Here is a 13,971-nt window from a genome sequence, read left to right on the forward strand (position 1 = left end):
TCAGCAGCCGCGGAGCAGAAGCCAGGGGGGGTTGCAGTGACGTGCCCGTGAGCTCCGCCGGCAGCCAGCTGTGCCTGAGTGGCCGAGCCCCGGGCCGTGAGGCCGAGGGCACCCCATCCCCAAGGTGGCCCGAGCGAGCCCCAGGCTCCAGGCCCCAATAAGCAGCCGCCAAGGAGTGAGCCGGTGGGTACCTGGGCGCCCACCCCCGGAGACAGAGAACCACCAACGCACCGATGTCTGAGGGCGTCCGCCACCGGCAGGGGAAGTGGTGGGGGGAGATGGGCCTCCAAACCTTGGAGGGCCTGAGATGTCCTCAGAGAGGTGGCGTCTGATACCCAACCTGACATATAGACACAGACAAACAGGCACACACAGATACAAACATCTATTCCCACCCTCATGCTCCCTCCATTGTGATGACCATCTCACACAGGCCCAGAGAGCGGATGTTGCCCCGTTGCAACAGCGCTTTGCGGATGTGTTCTCCCCCCTGCCCGGCCGAACGTCTCTCATTGAGCATCATTTTGAAACGCAGCCTGGCGTGACGGTGCGTTCACGGCCCTACAGGCTCCCTGAACACAAAAGGCAAATCGTTCAGAGGGAATTGGCCGAAATGCTGAAGATGAGAGTAATAGAAGAGTCGCACAGCGCCTGGTGTAGCCCCATCGTTCTCATGGTGAAGAAGGATGGGTTTATACGGTTCTGTGTCGACTATCGCAAAGTGAATGAGGTGTCACAGTTTGATGCTTATCCCATGCCCCGGGTCGACGAGCTCCTGGACCGGTTAGGCACGGCCTGTTTTTTCACGACACTGGATTTAACCAAGGGCTGCTGGCAGATTCCCTTGTCTGTAGAGTCCAAGGAGAAAACGGCCTTCTCCACTCCGTATGGTTTGTACCAGTTTGTGACGCTTCCGTTTGGCTTGTTCGGAGCCCCGGCCACCTTTCAGCACCTCATGGACCGGGTGCTGCGTCCGCACGCTGCGTATGCTGCCGCCTACTTGGATGACATGATCATCCATAGTGACACCTGGGCGGAGCATGTGCGGCGGGTGGCCGGAGTCCCGGAGTCCCTGAGGCAGGCGGGGCTCACGGCCAATCCGAAGAAGTGTGCGGTTGAACGGAGGGAGGTTCAGTATCTGGGGTACCACTTGGGGGGCGGGCAGGTGCGTCCACAGGTAGAGAAAACGGCGGCTATAGCATCCTGCCCGCGCCCCAAGACGAAAAAGGAGGTGAGACGGTTCCTGGGGCTAGCGGGTTACTACCGCCGTTTCGTGCCGGGGTTTGCGGAGCTGACCAGGTTCGGCCGGACGGCTCCCCGGCCTCAGTCGGGCGGTGGGAGTGTGTGGTGGGAGTGTGTGGCGGAGGTGTGGTCCCTGGCGTAGCTGCAGGGGAGGGGTGGAGCGGTGAGCTCAGGGGGGTGGTACCGGGAGGCAGGTGAGCCACAGGTGGTGGCGATTGTGTCATGACAGTGTCTTCTTTCTGTGTATCTATATAGTGACGGCAGAGTCGAGCGGGAAGCGAGCTGGACCGGACGCGCTGTCACTGTGCATTATTTTCAATAAAATACGTTGGTACCTGGAAATATTTACAAAGGAAAACTGTGGTACACGTCCAGTGGTATTTAATCATTATTTACTTTTTAAATTTTGTATTTTGTGGAGTTTTTTTTTAAGTCTTCGATTTAAAGACTATACCAGCAGATAAGTCACTGCATAGTGTGTATAGATGTTGTGCTGCAGTGTTAACAGAGCCTGACTTTTTTAAGCTAATGCAATAAAGATTTTAAGGAGTTGAATAAAAATAAGATAATACTTTAATGACGCTTTAGCAATTCCACCAATTTGAACAAGATGTTTAACACCACTGGCTGATTTTACAGGTTGTAGACACTCACTGTTTTACCTCTGTCCTGATGCCTTTGCTAATCTTCACTGAGGTGATTTCTGATGGCTGTTTCAGCTAATGTGGATCTAGGGCCAGATGCATTTCTGACATGTGTAAAGTCTTTGCTGGATTTTTTTCAATTTCATGACTATCAGATACTATTCAATTGCTATATATATATATAAATATATATATATATATGCCTGGCACTTGTGTCCTGTACTTGTCAAGTTTCCTCATTTTTTTTAATGCCACATTGCACATCATGTTAGGATATGCTAACTTTTTGGCTAATAGCTTTTTGGGAATCAGCTTGTTGGTGTGAAAGCAGAAAAATAATATTGTAATGCCTGTAAAACGGTGTTAGCCTTGGCATTTTTTGGTAGATTCAAACAAACTGAAATCAATTATGCGTTTTTCTTACATCCTGCAGGTAACAAAGAGCCTAAAGAGGCTATTTTAAATTGGTTCTTTGTTAAGCTGTTGGTGGAAAAAATGACTCATCTCTTGAGTTGGGTGCTTTCTTTATGCTTGAATGGTTCAGAGGTTAGAGTTAAGTGGTGTAACAAACAAAAAAAGTTCCCCTGAGAATAGTCAAGCACAAGACTGGACAGAAAATTAGATAAAAGTCAGCCAATGTCTAAACAAAAACGTTAAAAGACCCCCAGAGAGCCTGAAGAAGCATTTTTGAAAAAGAAAAAACAAAGGTTTGCCTCCTCGGATGCAACATGTGTATAAAGAAATCATGGATCAAAATCGTTGCACTGTATTTTTCAAAGTTTAGTTCCTATATCTGCCCATCTGGCTATAAAGAGGCTTCTAAAACCCCAAACTGTAGTTTATACTGCAGCATAATAACATGGGTGAGGAAATGCATTATTGGTTTGGGTCCATATATCCAGGCCAACAAACTAGTGATATGTATACCAGGTAATTGATTTAATTCACATCATTTTTAAATTTTAAACACTTTCTCAGCTCCTGTGGTGATCAGCAGTTACTATCACTCAGTATCACTGTTACTGTTTAGGTATAGTCCAATTAATCCAATTCCTAAGCTGCAATCATCAGATATTTTGCTATCTTGGTACCATTTTCTGATTCATCTCTGCAAAATGATCAGGAGAGCATGCACAATCCTAATCAGCAGTGGATCTCTCGGGACAACATATTGTGTCAATGTCTTCAAGGCAAAAACTAAGACACTGGAGCTCACTATCAAGTCCACTACAAGCTTCGTACCATCCATGGTTAAGATAACCATTTTGCTTGAGTGAGAGCAAAAATATCTCGGTCACCAGCTATGGGCTAGTGCTTGCACTGTGGCATCAAATGTACAGAGAGTCATATTAGGGTTCAAAACCTATATTTCAGTATAAGCCCCAGTCCATCCCATCTATCCATGAACATCATTAAGGGCACGCCTGACCCAGTTTTTACTAAATTTAGAGGATTTTGGTTAGGTGGCTGAGGGCGGGAGGGAAGGATTTTCTGCAGAGGGTGACTTCAATGTGAGCAGAGACTTCTCAAATCTTTTTAGCTAATGGTGCCCATAGTTAACAAGTGGGGAAAACTGATATGTAGTAGTGAAGTTTGCCTTTAGGATTTTCTGGCAGAGGGGCTCTGTACCAGAAAGGTTTTAAGAAGTCATGTGAGGTAATATAAAGAATAAGGTTTGAAAGCGGAAACAGTTCTGTTGATCTTTCATCCAGATGACTTTGGTTTGTGTCTCGTTTAACTTAGTTAGCTTATTATTTTTAAGATTTACTTTATTATTTTCTGTTTTAGTTACAGTTTGGTTGGATGTCAGCCAGGGGCGAAATTTCCACGGGGGTTAGGGGGGTTATGACTCCCCCAATAATCAGACCCAACCAATATAACACCCCCCCCCCCCCCCCCCCCCCCCCAATAAAATTATGAATTATCTTGCATAAATAGGCTGTTGATTTTCTTTACTCATTTTAGGTATTACCAGCAAAATAGTTGCATGTTTAATCATCTGGGAATTTACCCAGATTTATTTATTTATTTAGACAGAGATCTTGACCCCCCCAATGTTCAGCACAAAGTTACACCGATGATGTCAGCACCAGACGGATTTAGTTAGCTGTAGGAAAAATTCATGTTTAGCTTAAATGGATTTAGATGAATATCAGTGTGTGTATTGTTAGCTAGCATACAAGTAATAAACGCTCACAAATGTTTGTGATGGCTTCATTTGTCTCATGCTCAACAGGAAAAAAAAAACATGTAAAAACATGATAAAATAGTAAGTGGGGTTAAAATCCATTAACTCCTGCATTTGATTTTACAATATATTCTGTTAAAAAATAAAGACGGTAATAGGCAGGTCAAACATATTTTTAATAACAATGTACATAATTTATATCACTCACTGTCATCACTGGAAAGCAGTTAACAGACAACATCTGTTTTACACAGTAAGGCCGCTCCAGGTGTCATTATACCCACAGGAACAATGCGATTAAATATAAATACACCATCTGCTAAACTGCACACAAACCCTTGACTGGCCGTGTTGAGATTCATTATTTTTTACAACACTCTCTAATTAAGCAGGTGGAGATTCATACAGTGTGCTAAAGAATAGCCGCCCACAATGAAAATCCCAATTATGGCCACATCAGCATGCATAAAAAAGTTTTCCCTTTGAAACATTTGATTCATATTTCCCAAAGCATTAATAACAGGTGAGAGATGAAGAGAGAAAAAGCAGCTAAAAGGTTCAACCTTTAATTTTGGATATATTAGCTGTACAAATACCCTATGCTTGTGCATTATAAAAAAAGAAAAGAAAAACTTGGATTAGGATGGCAAATATTTGTAGTCTTGAGCTGGACTGGATTTAAGTCTAGCCTAATGTAACCACAGTTTATATTAAACGGGTTTAAACTTAAAGTGCAGCTAGCTAACTGCAAACTTGTGCTAACCCTTTTTGTTTTGAGTCCTTAGCCTTTGTAGTGTGGAAAGGCTTTATTCCATCTTGGCTTATCTTCTTGACATAAAATGTATTCACTGTTATAAATGTATTTATGTCAACATAACATGCTGCTGGTACAAAAAGCACAGACTCCATCCAGAAAGTTCTAGCAGTGTAGCACCTACAGTGTGCTAATGCAGCACTGGATGTTTGTATGTTATTATTATTTTTTATGGGTTTATTTCTTTCAGATTAAAGATTGTATCCTGACACCTTTCTGACACAGTCTTAAATATCTGAATATCTTATTCATAGTGGGCAGTTATTAATGAATTGAGTCCCCATGGTTGTTTCACTTAAGCATACCTGAGAAGATTTGCTAATATTATAATTACATAAGGGCTTTTGGTCCCTTATTGACAATTTCCTGTCACATTAATCTACATAATTCAATCCTATGTGAATATTAAAGGGCTGCTACAATTCCTGCTAAACTCATGAGAGCTGGATTAACAATTGAAAAATCAGTGGAGCAGCAGAGGTCCCAATATCCTTTAGTCTGAGTGTGGGAGCATTCCAAACATGCTGGTCACCAATTCCAATTTGTTTGTTCCTGCAGGGCAAATGAAGAGTCTTTGAAACTCTGCACCCTTTGTTTGTAATCCTTGAAAAATGTGAAGTATCCTGCCCCAAGCCGATGAAACTCTGATGAAATCATGAAGTTTTTTTTTTTCAGTCTTTCGTAAACTCTTGAAAACAAAACAAAATACAACACATCGGCATGCGAAGCAGTTCTGTCAACTGATGCTGATTTTTGAAGGTGATGGAGTTTGCTTTCTGACTATTTAGGGCCCACTGACCCCTATGTTTTATAGATGAAACTGTAGAGCAGGGATGGGCAATTCAAACGGTATGATTGGTTGATGATTAAAGTTCAAATGTTCTTGTCATTAAAAGAACCTCCTGGCCTTGCCATAAATAACAACAGAAGAATAGTAGAATTTTTCCTTCTTTATGTGTGTATAAACAAATTTAAACAGCCACTTTTACTTAGTTATGGATAAGTGGGAATGAGGCTCAGTGCTATTGTACAAATTAAAAATCATAACCTCCCTCTCTTGTATGTGACTTGCTGTTCACTCAAAGAGTATGAAAGAAACCAAACATTGTCATGGTCTTTGGCTTGCAGGCAGTTCCATCTGCAGCCAGAAAATAGGTTTATGCTTGCAGCTCGTCTCTTGCTGCACGGGGAATAGAATCAATAGAGATGTAACATGGTGGCTCCAACCAGTAACTCTGTTAGCTCTCTTTCTATCTTTTCCTTTATCTGAATCGAAGCCATACGATGATTAAACTGGCCCAGAATGACAATGCCGGCCTCAGAGGAGTATCGCAGACCTGAAAGAACACACACAAAAGGCGCCTTTCGCTTTTTCAGTGGGATATTGTAGAAACCGATAAGACTGCAAAGAAGCATTAAAAAGGAACGCTGACATGCAAAGGATTCAAACTATACATAAACAAAAAGAAACTTGTATGCAATATTAATAAGGGGAAATTTTGAGAACATACACGATGGTTTTAAAAAATCCTCAAAGTACATGTGATGTTTTAAGACTGACGATATTTTCAATTCTCCAGCAAAGAAGAAAAGCTACATTGTGTCAGTTCATCCCATATTCTCTGTTTTGCGTGTCCATTTGATCATACTGAAGAAATAAGTATATCAAGCTTAATTTTGTTTTAAGCTGTAATAATTTGAAGAGCTTCTTATGTTAGTTTATTGTGTAGTAAGTAGTACATTTGTTGCGTACTATTTTCAGCTCTGGTTTTCTGACAGAGCAACAGCGGTATGAAAAAGTGCCCCACCCCCTCGTTTTAACATAAATTAGCTGTAGTGTCTCACATTTTTGGAAAGCTGAGTTTAGTTTCACTTAAATATGACCTGCCTGACAAAGTGGAGTAGACCAAAAAATCCTCAAAAGCCAGACATCATGCAGCGATACAAGGAAACTCAGGAACAAATAACAAACAAAGTCATTAAGATCTTTAAGTCTGGGAAAGGTTATAAAACCATTTCTAAAGCTGTGGGACTCCAGCGAACCACAGTCAGAGCCATTATTCACAAATGGTGAAAACATGGAACAGTAGTGAACATTCCCAGGAGCGGCCGGCCGATCAAGAATGGTGTTGTTAATACTATTGGTCCAGGACGAACAATGCAACTGACCAGTTGTTGTGACGTCATAGCTTTGCCCATATGGAAAAGAAATAGAAAAAACGTATAAAAGACTTGCATAAGATTTGGCCTACTTCATATAGTGAATCATATAAGGCTTATATGATTTACTCATGAAAGTGGCCACTTTCTCATTACTTTCATATATTGTTTTAGTAAGTATCCAAAACTTACAAGTTTCATTTATATAATTTTTCAAGGGATCTTATATCTGTTTTCACTCTTGTATGCTTTTCATACCATTTTCTTGCAAGACAGATAAAAACTTTATAAGATTTATATATATCTTTTCCATATGGGTGGAATGTGGAGAAAAAAGAAATTAAGAGTCTTTGTTTACATAAAACAACAAAAATAGAGAGAATCCCAACAATCAGATGACCCCACCCCCCACACTTTGACAGTGGGAAGGAAAAACTCCCTTTTAACAGAAAGAAACCTCCGCCCGAACCAGGCTCAGGGGTTAGGGGTGATGGAAGGAAGTGTTTTCTTTATTAATTTGTACGTGATAATGTTGGCTTGCAATAGTTTTAACAGCTTGGCTAATGCTAAGTGAATGCTAAGACAAGGTCGTTGGTCAGTGTAGTGTTGATCGTGTACCAACATCATTATGATGGTGTAGGAAAAACACCAACACGGTGATATCATGCCGTGCTCTAACCATATTGATGTGTTTTTAGCAGTTTGTGAATCAAGCTAAAGCTACACATAGCTATAAAGACATTTGAGACCTATTCATTCTTTGTTTTGGACTCTTCTTCACACTTTTTCCATGCAAGAAAATACAGAATATTGCAAGCCATAACGCTAATTTAGATTCAATCCCGTTAAAGACAAATCTAATAGGCTGCATTTGTTCATCAGTTCATGGCAATCCAAGAGATGCAGTAGGGGAACAAACCCATGACTCTGAAAGCTTTTTGCAGAGGAAAACACCAGGTATTAATACGGGATTTGGCAGGAGGAAGAACCCTGAGCTCAGGTGTACCGTGCAATATGAAATATCCAGATCGCTTCAGCAGTACAGATCGTATATCCGATTAATAAAAACCTAAAGAACATTAGATTTAAGCTTTAAATTTCAAGATTACATTAGAAATCTCCTGTTTTATATAAATAAATGATTACACATCAACATTTGTTTTGCTTCCCTGGATAAAACGGTTACTGTTCCCTTAACTTACTGTTAAATTTTGTGCCAAACTCCAAATAAAGCGGTTGCGTATCATAAGCTACATGTTGCTCTGTGTGAAACACTGAATTTGAAATTACCTGCCAGTTCATAAAAGTTACCCCTTTTTTGTTCGCTCCCTTTCTGTACCACTAGCTAGATGCTGCATCACAGGGATGAGATGGAAAAAAGGACTTCCACTGAGCGGGCTGAATCATGTGGCTGCTTTAATCTTGCCGTGGACCACCAGACTGCAGAACATGAAAACTGAATTTGCATGACAGATTTTTGTTTTGTTTTAGTAACTACTCAGTATGAATACCGTGGTGTGAGTAGAAGGGAAATCAGATATTTGTCTGAAAGCGAGGAGCTGGCTCTTGCCTTTAAAGCAACAGTTTAGACCAGGGGTGGGGAACTCCAGGCCTCGAGGGCCGGTGTCCTGCAGGTTTTGGATGTGTCCTTGATCCAACACAGCTGATTTAAATGGCTAAATTACCTCCTCAACATGTCTTGAGGTTCTCCAGAGGCCTGGTAATGAACTAATCATTTGATTCAGGTGTGTTGACCCAGGGTGATATCTAAAACCTGCAGGACACCGGCCCTTCAGGCCTGGAGTTCCCCGACCCCTGGTTTAGACAGACTAACTAAGAAATACAAAGTTGAACTTTGTCTTGCAGGGTGATCTCCTCACTCTTTATTTTTTACAGTGTTTGTGATGCAATCACAGGCACCTGGCTAGCTTTGCCTGGAAACAGGTAACAAAGGGAACAAAATTCACCCACAAGTGACCACAAAGTCACTTGTGGGTATCCTTGCTCGCCTTTTTTATTTCTTATTTCCCGCACCACCAACCGGTCACAGCAGATGGCTACCCCTCACTGAGCCTGATTCTGCTAAAGGTTTTTCTCTTTTTAATTTTTTTTTATCAAAAGGGAAGTTTTTTTTCTTCCCATCATCACCTATTGCTTGACTGTTGTTTCCCCTCCACCCAATACTGTTGGGTATAAAGTTCCTTGTGGCAGCAATTGTGATTTTGTGCTATACAGATGAACTTGGCCTGGTTTAGCACCTCAGCTCAGATCTCAAAAATAAGCCATTTTTGCTTCCTTTCCTTGTTCTTTAAGGCAAGTTTCTCATGACTCTTACAGAAAAAAGATGTAAACAGCAGGTTTCTGTAGCTTCTGTGCTCACAGCCAGAGCCATGTGCTTCAGACAGTGCTGTTAGGGATATCTGTTCTCACTGACATCAAACTTGGCTCTGTAGAAAAAAAACATGTTTTGAATCAAGGTTAAGACCAGTCTGGAGCTGGATTTTTTGGCTAACAATATCTTTATGACTTAAAAAAGGGGAAAAGAATAATAGAACCAGTTTAAGATGGATTATTGATTTTTATTTTTGGGCATGGCAAGAAGAGTTGAAATTTCTCTTTTTTTTCCTGTCGTTTTGAAAAGGCTTCTATTTAAGGTGGCTTTACATTTAGAACGCAAAGAAATTGCACCTGGCAGCCAATCTACAACAGCCATTCAATTTCCCATCCATTTGTACAGAAATTGGCCGTAATGCAACCACAGGGTGCAGCAGGGTTGCTCATAAGAAAGCCTCAACAAGACTGGATGAAGCTAAATGGCTAAAATAGTTATTTACACCTGCTTCTAGACAACAAAAGCACATATTTTATTTTTATTTTCACAAATACACAATCAATAATGTGTCTGCACTGAAATAAAACACTACAAATACCCATTAGTTTTACTTACATGAAAGCTGTTTTTCTAAAAGATGCCAGTATTTTGCTATTTGACGTTATTGGTTGGTAGGGATTCAAGAGAGGAGAAAAGAGGACAAGCATAACTTGAAATTTTGAGTTATTTTGTTGGAATTTTGACTTAACTCTGCAAATCAGGAAGCTGCTTACCCAGAAGCAGATGGCATAGACAAATGCGTACTGAAAATCAGGTAGTGATATCAAACCAGGGTCTACTGCTCTCCCTGGCCATATAGCATATGGTCACCTGCTCATCCCACTAAGCTAAACCGATGCTCCTCAGTTTGAACATTTATGACAAGCAGCAGTAGCGCTGGTAACTCAGCCGAGTGCTGCTAGCGTAGCTGTAGCATTGCTAGCTTAGCTATAGCACTGGTAGCTAATGCCTTCCATGTTCTGCTTCCGGATAACATCGAAATGATGGTTAATTTTAGTAAGCACCTCATAGTATAACAGTCATGTTGACTACAGTGGATTAATAATAATGGTTTGCATTTATATAGTGTAGCTGTAGCATTGCTAGCTTAGCTGTAGCACTGGTAGCTAATGCCTTCCATGTTCTGCTTCCGGATAACATCGAAATGATGGTTAATTTTGGTAAGCACCTCATAGTATAACAGTCATGTTGACTACAGCGCTTCCTGATTGGCAGTTATTTTCTTAAACATTTTAGCTGATTAACTCAAAATTTTGAGATACATAACATAAAATTTTCAGTTATGAATTGCTAAAAAAAACATTTTCAGTGGCGGAAACAAGCTTCCATACAAACCAGAGCAGATGAGCACATCAGTAAAAGAAAGTAACTCTTTACGGTGGTTGCAGAAAATCACCACACAATGTACATATTTGGATTACAGCTCCTTAGGGGTCCATTATTTTGGAGTATCTCATGAGTGCTCTTTATAAAACAGGAAATCCAGAGAGTGGGAGTTTAGAAGTTCATAACAGCATTCATGTTTTAGCATTTACAATTTGTCTTCATTTGTAGTAGGTATCCTTTTCTACCTGCTGTTTTGAAGAACAAAACATTTACAGTGCCCTCCAAGAAGGGGTCGCGAGGACCAGCTAAAGACATTGTGTAATATTTTGCCACTTGACCAGCGTAAGTACATTGTTTTTACATTTGTTTTTTGTTTTTTGTTTTTTTTGTGTTATTCAAAATCAAAGCCTCGATTCCTGTTTTTCCTCCCACTTGTGCATCAGCAGCATGTACTGTACACTTCTCTCAGTCGCCAGGATATAACAGCTTGCCCTGGGCCAGCATGCAGGCTGACCCAGCGCAAGCACAGAAAGCAAGCATGGGAGAAAACCTGAAAAAATATGACGAGCCTGTGTTTTTAAGACGCTGGTCTCTCTCTGTGCGACGGGAAGTTCTGCAAGTGATGAATATACATGTAAGGGTGGTGAAGAGAGGGGGTTCTGTTTTGTACATTGTGTCCAACAGCACTGGTTCCTCCAGGTGTTCATTTAACATAATTGTGTCCGCACATGTTAAAAAACAAAATACTCAAGACATCTTCTCTGTCCTCAGTCTCACTTGTGGTCGAATGGAGTGAAGTGGAGTTCGGGCTCTGCTCCCATCTGTGTCTCCAACTGCTTCTTCTTTTTGTGTCCCCTCACAGCTCTCAGTCATATCTGTCAGGGACACACAGGACAGAGCATGGCTATAATTACTGTGGTTGTAAATCCTCTAAAAAAAAACTTGTACATGTACACACACAAACACTCCCTACTTGCACAGTGTGTCCTCTTTGGAAGCAACATGGAGGTAAAAATAGCAAAGAAGCTGTTATCAGCTCCAGCGTGCGTTTACGAAGGTAGTCACAGCTTTTTTTTCTCTCTCTTTTCAAGTTGCTTAAACAGACATCTTGAGCTCAAAGAAATCATTACAGTGTGATTTAGAGTGCACAGTAAACAGGATTGCCTGGCAGGATCAGATTAGCAGTAAACGGTGTCTACAGTTTCAGTGCTATCATCCCTGGGGTGTTTGGTTTTTGTTCCAAAAGAAAGTTTATCACCGTACACTATGTATAATCTCTTTAAATGAACTGCACCTCTGGAATATGGAGCTGAAGCTACAGCTTTTCACAGACAAAATGTGTCCACCTTTATCATTCCTGCAGAATTGTTTGAAAGTCCATGAGGGTACTACGTTTCCAAGATTTATTCCTATGGGTTATAATCGGTAGTGGAGAATCAGAATCTTGCCTATAGGCACAAAACAACTTTAGGTTTGCAGTTACAAATACAGGCTCTTCATTGCCATGGCCACAATCGTAAACACCAATAAAGGCGTACAACAGACACTGTCAAGTAACTTGGACTATGGAAATAAACAGCATTATCTTGCATTAACTTCCAATGTGTGACCAACCCATCCATCCACCCCTCCATCCATCCAACAGGGACTATTCATGCTACAGTGTCTCTCAGGCCATGTCCGCACGCATCTTTTTCTCTCGCGTCGCAGTGTGGACTGCGAAAACTGAGGTTTTCGAAAACGGTGACACATTTTAGTCATATGATGCAGTCATGTGACCAATTCAACTAAGACGGCGGACGGCATTGTACAGCAGTTGTTTTGTTTGCTCTCAATTTTGTCAGCCCTATTAAAGATTAATATAAGTTTGGACATGCTCCAGATAGCTCCAGATAAAACTCGGCACTTTTCCTCGACATTTTGCCGTGACGTTTCAAAGAGCCGGAAAGTAAACAAACGGCAGATGAAAATGATGCAGGTTGAATGGTCTTACATTTTATGCATGCGCAGTACAGGGACGTAGCGCTTTCAGTGTGGATGAAACGACTGAAAACGGACGCGGAGCGTTTTTAGACGAAAACTTTGTTTTCAAATTTATCAGTGTAGACATAGCCTTACTCACATCACTGCTTCTTCAGCGAGGATGTGAGATACACGAGGATGTGAGATACACGAGCCAAAACATCCCAAATGAGACATCTTCTTTTTCCCCATAGCCACTCCTGAACCAAGTCAACCCAAGCAATCAAAGAGTTGTTACCAGTAGGTAATGAAAGCAGAGATGAGTAGTCATGCTTATAACACTGGAGCCTCCATTTGTACCTGTACTCATGCCAACAGAAGAACTGCTGTGGCCACATTTTTCGATGAAGTGGTCTTTGGGCTGGTTTTCCACTTTGCTCTTAGCTTTGTGTTAATATTTAATCACCAAAAGAAAGCACTTGTGTGCATGCTGAGTAGGATAGGGATTTGTGCAAGTGTATTGGGAGGAAGCCTAAGGTATGAGAATGCAAAGCAGATCTCACTTCCTGCTCTGCTTTGGGCCAAATTACTCTGGGCACAATGGGGTGTTGTCAGAGACAAACATAATTTATGAGTAATAATTAGAGCCCTCTGCATTACTTCTTCTTCTTCTTCTTCTTCTTTTTTTTTTTACAACAGTATACAACTATTTCTAAGGGAACAACTTTTAAATAGTTAGCTTAACCCCAGCTCCCTTTTTAAAACAAAAATCAATCTTCATAATCTGCTCTGTTGTTATCGTCTTTGCAGCTTTACTTGATGGATTTCAATCTCAGCAACGGAAAGCATAAGGTGTTAGAATAGTCATCTTATTCAAAAGTAAGTGCACATTTATCTGAGTTTAATCAAAAAGGTCAGAGAAATTATGCTAGAGTCTTCACAGGCCTTTTGCAGGCAAAATTTCCCAAAAGTCTGACCACAAATCAAGGATGCTGCAGAGAATGCACATCTGAATCCAGATGTGGAGCTCATCAGTAGAGGAGGATTGCCAGAAGAACATCATTAAAGGTAGTTAGGGAAATGTGATCAGAAAGTGGTTTTTTTTAAGCAAAAGACAAAAAAACGCATTAAATAATCACAAAATGTGTGACAGACTCTTCAATAGTAATTTTACTTTTGTGCTCCTCAGCACGTACTCTCATAGATAAAACAAGTTACTGAAGCATCCTTGCATGGAGACAGA

The 13,971-nt window shown here is 41.0% G+C and overlaps 1 protein-coding gene across 1 annotated transcript in view; it reads right to left on the reverse strand.

Annotated features, from left to right (window-relative positions):
* Positions 1-9,617: 9,617 nt before the first annotated feature.
* The window catches only part of LOC134632807 (urotensin-2 receptor), a 58,607-nt gene continuing 54,253 nt past the window's right edge, over positions 9,618-13,971 (reverse strand). The window contains exon 4 of the mRNA XM_063481620.1: positions 9,618-11,641. The gene's annotated coding sequence lies outside the window, so the exon portion shown is untranslated. The remainder of the gene's footprint in view (positions 11,642-13,971) is intronic.

Source organism: Pelmatolapia mariae, linkage group LG8 (assembly GCF_036321145.2).
Source record: "Pelmatolapia mariae isolate MD_Pm_ZW linkage group LG8, Pm_UMD_F_2, whole genome shotgun sequence".
NCBI lineage: Eukaryota > Metazoa > Chordata > Actinopteri > Cichliformes > Cichlidae > Pelmatolapia > Pelmatolapia mariae.